We start from the raw sequence: 9,632 nt of genomic DNA, 5'->3' as shown, positions 1-9,632 counted from the left end.
ACTATTCCTAATTATTGTTTACAAGTGAATAAATCAGTTATCTCTTTGTTGAAAACAAAAATACTAACGTAATCAGTGTTTGATTCCATCATTATGCGTTATCTAAATGAATTTCTGTCGACAGTAATGCTAACATATGGATTTGACCTTTCTGGGTCCCAGGGCATGCGCTTTGGAACCCTACATGGCGAAATCCATCATGGTCGAGAGGTTTGTACAAATAAAATCATTGAGTTCGCCAATAATGCAAATATTTATAACACTTACATGCCAAAATATATCAATAACTGAAATGGATTTTCATTGCAAAATTTAAACTCTTTTGAAGTTAGAAATACAGCGAAACAATGAACGAAAGATTATTGGATCAATAAATGTTGTATTTCACTGTTTAGAGAAGGTATACTATGACAAATCTTGTAAAAAATCACATTCGAAACCAACAAAGTAAAAAAGAACTCAATAAAATGTGATCTGGTTTAAACTTCTTTGGAACTTTCTTATTTTTTGTCTTTTCTGTGGAACTTTCTGCGTCATAACCGTCACAAAATATGAGGGTTCGAACCGTGGCCAGGTTATTGTACTTACCATGTTCTGTGAAAGCGACTTTGAAATGTGCAACAAATTAACCAAACATCTTTTACTAGAACACGTAAAAATCATACATCTATAAATAATTATATTTTTCTCCGAACAGCTGCAGTAGTGGCAGACACGAAGTGGGGCTTTGTGCGGTATTGGCTGTCGCTGGTAGTCCCGATCGATCTTGGAGAGACTGCGAAAGGCGTGGTGGTGGTGGTGGTGGTAGTAGAATAGAGTAAAGAAAGGGCGCCGTCAGCCGAATGTCCGCCATTCGCAGGGCCGAAACTACAGGGCGTTAGCAATTCAAAGGTTGGTGAAATATCTAATATTTGTGCAAGATTTTGTTTTTGAAATCTTTGCCGCTTGTACTGTAACACAGTATAACTACTGAGTGTTGGAAATCAAGATAATTGGTGGCCAGGTGGATGCACCAGACTTCAACACATAACAGCAATGGTTCATCGGAAGATTGCGGGTTTGTAGACAGTACGTTGGAATTTTGCGTAGTCTGCGAAGTAAGGGAGCATGTCTGCAGTTTTTCCATCATGTCTTCCATGGCTACACATACACGGCTTTATATACGGGGTGAATGAACTGCAAAACCAATTCAAAGAGTTTTTCTTCCGCGTAATCATTCTATTAGTGTTTTCTGGAAACATTACCGATAGGATACCCGTTTCTGAGTCACGGCTTTTACGTAGAAGAGGGGATGATAAGATAAATCCTAGGTCAGTTAAGATCCAAAATTTTAATAACGTTTGGATTAATGTAATGTCTTTAAGGGTGAGTAAATTTTGTATTTGAACGGGAGAGATTAAGAAAAACGAAACATATTCTGTGTTGCAGTACGGTGGTGCAGTTGAATTTGAAATTTGTCTTTAACTGAAAAGGTCGTTACCTCATATAAAGTGAACAGTTACTGTAACAGTGTAGCATGTCTGGATGTCGGGTTAAGGAAGCCATTGTGAGAAAAGATGGATAGGTGAATGTCCTGTATTAAAAAGGAATAAATACTCCAGGTCAAACAGGTGGTTCTTATACGTAGCGCACAGAACACATTGCCAGTGCTATAGTGGTTTCTTTCCGAGAAATAGGAATCTCCTAATCCTAATCTCCATCGTCTGCTCATAAAAGATGGCTAGTTTATACCAGTGTTCTCGAACTGTGAATCGCGGCATAGTTAACTGAATATACATTTAAAATAGTATTTAAAAAAAAAAGGGAAAATAAAAGAATATAATGTGTCCTAACTTTCACATTTGAATTGTTATTTCGGACCATTCAGTAGTAATGTAAAGCCATATTAAAATTGTGACGTCAGGATGGAATTTTTTTATATTAATAATTTACAAAGTACGATTATTATACAATTTTAAGTAAAAGAAGACGCCTAGGTGTTCGTAATAACCTCTAAGTGAGACTTGAAGTGTTTAAAAGTTTTAGAAGACCTGTCTATACTACTCTTTCAATTGATTATTAAATGGATTTAATAATTATTACTTTTACTAGTATTCCTATTTACCATTGTTAATACCATATTTTTGTATTAATTCCAAGATTCTGATGGGGTTGCATTTTTCACTTTGTGACTCAGAAATTGCCTACTGATAATTCCACTATTCCATTAACTTGTTATTTAAATTTTATATGTGTACACTAGTACATGGTTTAGTCACTCAATTGATTACTAAATCATGTACTCTAAGGTTTTATGCATGCTTTACTCACTTAGATCTGTTCAGCACTATAGCTAAGAATGTTCTCATCACATAAATATAGTAATTATTTACATGTTTTAAAATTTTATATATAGCCATCTTATAACCTTCAACAAACCGTGAGGTGCGATACTTTATTTTTATGGAAATAACAATATGATAAAATATGTATTTTAAAATAAATAAAATGTATGATAACTTATAAATATGCACAATGGCACACATTAGTAAGAAAATTATGCTGTTAAAACGTTACAATTAAAAATTACACAGGCCTATGATTAGCAGGCGTGTCGTTTTAAGCTACAAATTAAAAATTAGCTTGGTCTATAATTAATAGGCTTGTGGTTCTATAAATACGCTTGCGATTGCTGACGTCAAGTAAATAAAAAAGTACTAATATGGGCCAAAATTAATTAATTATTATTTTTATTTACTATATAACTGAAATATTCATCTGAAATTTTCTGAATTGCTGAAATAACTGAAATATAATAAGCATTTCTGCGCAAACATAGAAATATTTATGTAGAAGAAACAAGGAATGGAAGTGCCTTCGGCAGGAGGGAGGAAAATTATATCAAAACCTTCCAGAGAGTATGGAACAGTGTAATAATCACTGCATACATTATCCATCATCTGCAGGATTAGAGTTTGTGTTGGGACTGCCCGCCACGCAAAACGTATTCTTCAATGAAGCAGGGCAATTAGAACAAGACGTTTTAGTTTGAATTTCCTATTTTTGTTTCAGTATTTATCTTACTGGTGTTACAGAAGATGTAAAATTAGGGAGTTTATTAATAGATCGTGGTACCCTTTAGCAGGGTGTTCTATAGCCAGCGAATAAAATGTAACATACTACATTTGTGATACATCACGATTTTCAACTAATATTTTAGAGTAGAAAATGTCCAAGCAAATTAGCAATCAATAGGTTGGTTTAAATTTTGAAAGGACTGGTGTATGACAGATGAAAGACAGGTTGGCAAAACAAAAAAGTGTAAAAATCATGCATACATGAAGTAATCAGTTAAAAGTCCTAGAAAATTTTTAAACTGGCTCCAAGCACACACTTCCACTTATGATGCGTCAATAAACAAAATTTGAGGAAAAAACCTTGTGTAAAAAAAAAAAAAAAAAATTCATAAAAAATTTCATATTAAAATCGCTCGAGAAATATAATCTACACATGTGTATTATTTCTGTATAGAGCGTGTGTTCTCTGGTAGGTTTGCTTGTTTTTCTGGATGAAAAACCCTAGTTTCGGGAGGAAAAACCTTACTATCCTCGCCTGAGACAGTCTAACTTAGCCCCGGTGTAACTAAAACCTATAAAAGTTCCTCGCGTCATTGACGCATTGGCGAATTTCCACCCAGTGTTGGGAGGACGGTGATTATAATCACTGTTCTACCCACAAAGACTTCCCACACAGTGATAGAAGCATCTGTGCATCCATAAATGTAAGGTATGGTGCGTTATTCCATCTGCCAGAATTGTTTTGCTAATCTTTCATGAGAACACAATGAATGCCGACTGTTAATGGCAAATCCTTCAAGAGAGCTTCAGTACAAATCTTTATGGCTTGTAAGTTAATATGCAAGAAATATTTTACCAATTTTCCACATAATGAAAATAAGATTTCTTTAAGAAACATGTTAATGATAGAGCCATCTCGAACGCAATAGCGAATAACAAAATATTCCTCAACCTTCAAAACTTCCATTATGTAATTAAAGACCGTTCATACTTATAGCAAGTAAATTTTTAACTTTGCAACTACAAGACACCAAACACCATGTCAGAACTTGCAACTGCGTAAATGTATTCTTTGACATACACTCCTCCGCCAGTTCACCGAAACTTAGGCAGTTGTACAGCGGGGTTGCCATTTCGCGAATAAAATTATCATTTTGTGTAAACTTCTATTTTTTTTAAATATTTTATTTTCCTGAAAGCATACAATCCATGCAGAGTCTGAAATGGGGGGAAAAGTTTTTAAAAACTCACGAGGTCGTTAAGCTGTGTGTTCTAATTATCGACCTAATGTGGTAATTGTTTATTTACACCTCATTTACATTTTATCGGCCACTGGAGATTGATGAAAGATTCTACTTTGGTTGATAATGGAAATTAACTTGATGAATCGGTTTTTCACTGAACCATGATCTTGTATAGGACCATAGTTACAACTTCATTAACGAAAATATACATAGAAATCGTTTAAGAAAATCTGGATTTTGGCATATTAAAAGAACGTTGGTTAAAATATTTTAATTCGCTTAAAAAGCTAGGATTTCAGAATAATGGAAATAGGTAGATTACTCTCTTTGCTATACTCATTTCCTGCAGAACTCTGTCTTCTAGGTAAGCGTACTTTGCAAAAAAGCTGCATTGTTTGTACCCAGTTAAATTCTTTACGTTTTTGCTACATTTAGTAGTCTAATTATTTAGATAGCTTATAAATATGCCCTTTTTATACATCATTTTGAACTGCATCATAGCTATGTGACCTAATTTCATTAAAGTAATAACAGAAAATTTCCTTCCGTCCCTTTTCTGCTGTCCTGTCTTTACTAGATTTTGAGGACAGTTTATTAGGCTTATGTAACGGCCACAGGAGTTACTAACTGCTATCGGTCTTCTAAAATAGATACCATAATCGGTTAACGACACTGGGTATACAATGAACCACTAAGCTACATCTTTTGGCCGCCTTCCAGCTTTTCCAATGAACCCCCCCCCCCTTTTATGCAATATCATCAAGCAGACGTTGTCAATCTTTTGTGGCATTTACAACACACAGAACATTAGCTACCAGATAGTCTGTCAGATTTTTACATTATGCAGCAATGAGTAATTGGGATTTTTGATGACAAAAAATACAATGTTTTATTTTCCAGCGTTTATGTTCAGTGAGAAGAATGTCATTTTCTAACGGCATTCTTTACATGTAATTCATTTCGTGCAATCATTATTTGCTTGCGTGACTCTCTGATTACATTTTGTAGCTGAGCCTTTACTGGATTATAATTTTTATTTTTAAATTCAACTTAGAGAAATTTCATCACTCAGAATAAACTGATTTAGACGTGTTTAAGATTGGGTGGATGGAGAGGGTTTCTTAGGATTAGTGCCGGACAGCTCACGCTGTGAGGTCTCAATGTAAGGTGTCGTAAATTACGTATTTTAAATACGGTATATTTGAGGGATGTAACATCTATGGTAAAACTTTCCACCAGCAACCACAGCCCCAATGAAATAAGGCTTTATTAATTCGTTGGTACAATCACAGGATTCTAACCCAGCCTTCGAAATGGGTGATATTGGCATTGTCCCTCTGGTAGACCTGTTTTTTAGAAACAATAAATTAAACTTTTTTTTCATTTATTTCGTCATCTTTAAGAAAGCAAAATACTAATATATTCCAATGTAACATGACAGTTTTAAATTTAAATTTCAAATACCGAACTATTGCTAAATTAGACTTTTAGGTGCCATTCACAAATTACTTACTGTGATTCTTAATTTTGTGAACATCTCCTTCTCGTAACATTTGGTAACAAGAGCTTTGATCCTGATCCCCCAACTAATACCTAATGAAATACTCCAATTCAAGTCATATTATTTATTTATTTAAAAAAAAAAACTGTTACGTAACGTTCTTTCGTTCTATAATTTGTGAACGACGGCCCCAAATGCGACGATCGTAAGAAAATCCTTTCTTATGTTCTCAGTATACAGATGTTACCAATAATTATTAAAAGATGTTACCAATAATTATTAAAATTATTAAGATGTCTGACGGTTAAAAAATGACACGTCTTTTGCAGCTATGAATAGTAATTCTACGTCTAACATAAATTTATAAAGATCAATTTTATTTATTACCTCTTGTAAAAAAGCAGCACTGCCCATGGCCTCTCTATGTAAAGGTGTGACATCTGCTGTCCACTTGACGGAATTCATGAATCGTGCTTGCATTGGCTGTGACACGGTCTCTACCTCCAGAAGGAAAAAAAAAAAAAAACTATTTAGAAATAAAAAAATAAAAATAAAAGATAATGTATGTACGATTATATGATCATATAAATTGGACTCTCGTTTTTAGTATTATAATTTATTTATTTGAACCTAATACCGCTTATAATTATTTCGGTTTATTGTCTTTTAAATTTGGAGCATATCTTATAACTTGTATTTGTGAATTGGAGTTCGCTACAAATGTTAATAATGCCCTCTTTTGTTTTAAAATAATTTCCGTCCTTTATGTTTTCCGTTTGTGTTTCGGATCTCTGTATAATAATCGCTTACAATCAACCGTAAGCGATTATTACACAAAATAATTTAATTTATTTTGCCATAAATGAAAATCAACCTTCTGATTATGTAACAAATCCCATTAGCTAAAACTTTGACATCATTCCATCAGTCGATAAATAACAAAATTGTAGATATAACAACAGATAATGTAATTATCATTACAATCACTACACGTATTTGGAGGCAATGTTTAATTTTTTTTTTTTTTTTTTTTTTTGTCTTTCTGATGACAACTACTGTTTTTGCAAATGAAATAGGTGAGTTTCTGTACAAATTTTTCCCCTTCTTTTAATGTTAGTAATATTATTTATTTTATTGATTTTGTGTGTCCTATATTTTCAACAATTCTGTACCATAATTGGAATATTTTAATCCCGAATAATAATTCTTTCTCATCCACAAGGGTAAGTTTTATTTCCGTTTGGAGTTATCATTAAAAATTCAAATTCGCTGTTACGAAGGCTGATTTACGATTCCCTGTTATGAAGGCTGAGTTAGAGAAAGGGATATTAAAAGCAAAAACATATTAATTAGCTGTAACAGAGAGCACAAAATTAGAAAAACAAACGAAACAAATAAAAATGATCTGGAGATGAAACGTGGTGCCCTCAAGGTATTGGACAGCTTGAGGGCTATCCAACAGCTTGAGGAAATGTACGTTCAAAATGTACGTTTTAAAACTCTAAAATTTTAATATATTTTCTACTTACTAACTTCAAATATATATATATTTTTTTCAGACATGCATATATTTTTAATTACAATTATGAGCCTCTTCCTTCTAGAAAACACAACTACGAATTGATGACTTGGCTTAACTAATGGTTCAAAACATTTGCTCATCCACGTGGAGAATCTACGAAGAGACAATAATGCAGATGCTAATTGTATCCTAGCATTCTCCTGCGGATACCAGTAGTCAATGTAAATTTTTTGTGCTTACCAAAAGCGCATTTTCACACTGATGTATATAATTGCAATGGTGCTTAGTGAGAAGGGAAAAAGCCTACTTTTCACATTTCTATGTATTCCTACAAAGTGTGACATGTAGCATTCATGTAGCATTCATAACCTGCTGTTCAGAAAGAATTCCCTAAAAATTACAGTAAAAAATCCTAAGAATAATAGCTTAGAAAATGAAATGTGTTTGATTCAAGCTGAGTAATAACGTATACAAGTATTAGCAATTGGGTTCTTGTTTTCATGACAAGGAGCCCATCACTTTCCGTATGGGTCCCTTGTCAACGCCCAAATTTCATTCAAAAATTTGGGTGTATGTCCTTTCCCAAATATATTTCAGGTTTTTTATTTTTCATTTTTTTTTAATATTTTTTTATGAGTGAATATAATTCACACAGCTGGACAATTGCATCTGTTGGGCTCTTGTAAATTCAAGAAATAGTCAATTTTATTTAAAGAAACAGCGCAGTAAATAGCTGGCAAAGTTCCTTATATTTGATCTCGATTGCTGGGAAGCAATATCGTTCATTTTAGATCTTCGGGATATGCACAATTTTTCTCGTAAATGTAAAATATAAGAAACGATACGCCTTGCGGATTACAGCTTAGCACATGCTGCTTAAAGTTTTGTTTTAATAAGGGGTATCGTAATCAATCATGAAATTTATCTTTTTAATCTGGCACAGACAAACAGGGCACAGAGATAAAACTGATTAAAATTTTGTTTTGATAAATCTGATTGCTAAGGAGCTATTATTGTATATAAATCTTGTTTACAGCTGGGATACTCATTTTATTCTGATGAATACGGGGTATATTTACTATCGGGGATCCAGATTAGCATATTTTATGACTTCCTGCTCATCTGTTGTTAGGTTTCTACTACGTCAAGTAATTCATTCACCTAATGACCTGAGCAAATGCTTCTGTTCCGAGACCTGTTAGGTTTCACCATAAATGCTGAAGATCTTACGATTTAAAACACTAGAAAGTTGATGGGGGAGCCCATCGCTTTCCGTATGGGCGCCTCGTTAACACCCAAATTTCATTCAAAAATTTGGGTGCGTGGCTCGCCCTCATGGTTTGAGCCCTGGAAAACGAACCTTGTGTTAGAGGACGGAGGAGGGCATTGTGTTATCATAGGTAACGTATTTGTGATAGGCAGAATTATGTAAACAACAGGCTGCAGATTCACAAGTCTACGAACAATAACTAGCCTCATAAATTCCAAACAACCAGACTAAATTGCCTGCAGGGGATGTTCCTCAGAATACTAGAATTCTTGAAGAGCTGGACATTGGTTGTGAGCATATGTGCGAAGATAAGTCCTAAGAAGCGTAGTTATTCAAGAAATATCCTTTTGTAACAAGCCCGCTCCAGATTGTTCCTGCTTTCTATACCTCTGATGTTTCTAGGTGGTCTTGCTAAAGACTATGATCGTGAACAATTTGGTAAAGAGGTTGTGCTGTGTTTGTCCCTGTCTGATGTCCAACCTAGTCCTCGAATTCATGTACCAATTTCAAATGCGATGTGATCCCGATATTGACAACCTTCTAACTCTTTTTTTTTTTAACGGTATGTTCACATTACTCTTTTTTTTTTACTATAAGTTTACTGAACATGCAAAATCCTCATGTAAATATGTAAATAAGATATCGTATGTTATATTATTTATCCTTTGGCATATCTGCAGTTTCTAGGAGAAGTGTTTACTTTAGATTAATTTAAATATATAATAAAATAATAATAATAATAACGTCTACAACCGTGTCAACCACCGATATGGTGCCAAAGACTCCACATAACAGCCTAGCAGCAATAGGTCTCCCAGACAACACCTACAAGGAACCCCAGAAAGTAGAAATCCTGAACACCTGTAGGATAGTCAGAGAGGTTTTCGAGCAACAGTAACATCAGACATAATAACCAACCTGTGTACTTGGTAGCAGTATCTGTCGCGCGGTGGCACCCTTAATCATGGAGAAATAATAATAATAATAATAATAATGGGCGCGATGGCCCAGTGGTTAAGATATTGGACTACCAGCCTGA

General features: G+C 34.0%; 1 protein-coding gene across 1 annotated transcript in view; it reads left to right on the top strand.

Annotated features, from left to right (window-relative positions):
- Window positions 1–788: 788 nt before the first annotated feature.
- Window positions 789–9,632, top strand: part of SP555 (SPRY domain-containing SOCS box protein SP555) — an 84,446-nt gene continuing 75,602 nt past the window's right edge. The window contains exon 1 of the mRNA XM_090373203.1: window positions 789–891. The gene's annotated coding sequence lies outside the window, so the exon portion shown is untranslated. The remainder of the gene's footprint in view (window positions 892–9,632) is intronic.

This window comes from Mastigoproctus giganteus, chromosome 5 (assembly GCF_048544385.1).
Source record: "Mastigoproctus giganteus isolate SK-2022 chromosome 5, ASM4854438v1, whole genome shotgun sequence".
Lineage (NCBI taxonomy): Eukaryota > Metazoa > Arthropoda > Arachnida > Uropygi > Thelyphonidae > Mastigoproctus > Mastigoproctus giganteus.
The sequence above is the reverse complement of the archived record's forward strand: the minus strand, read 5'-3'. Positions and strand labels throughout refer to the sequence as shown.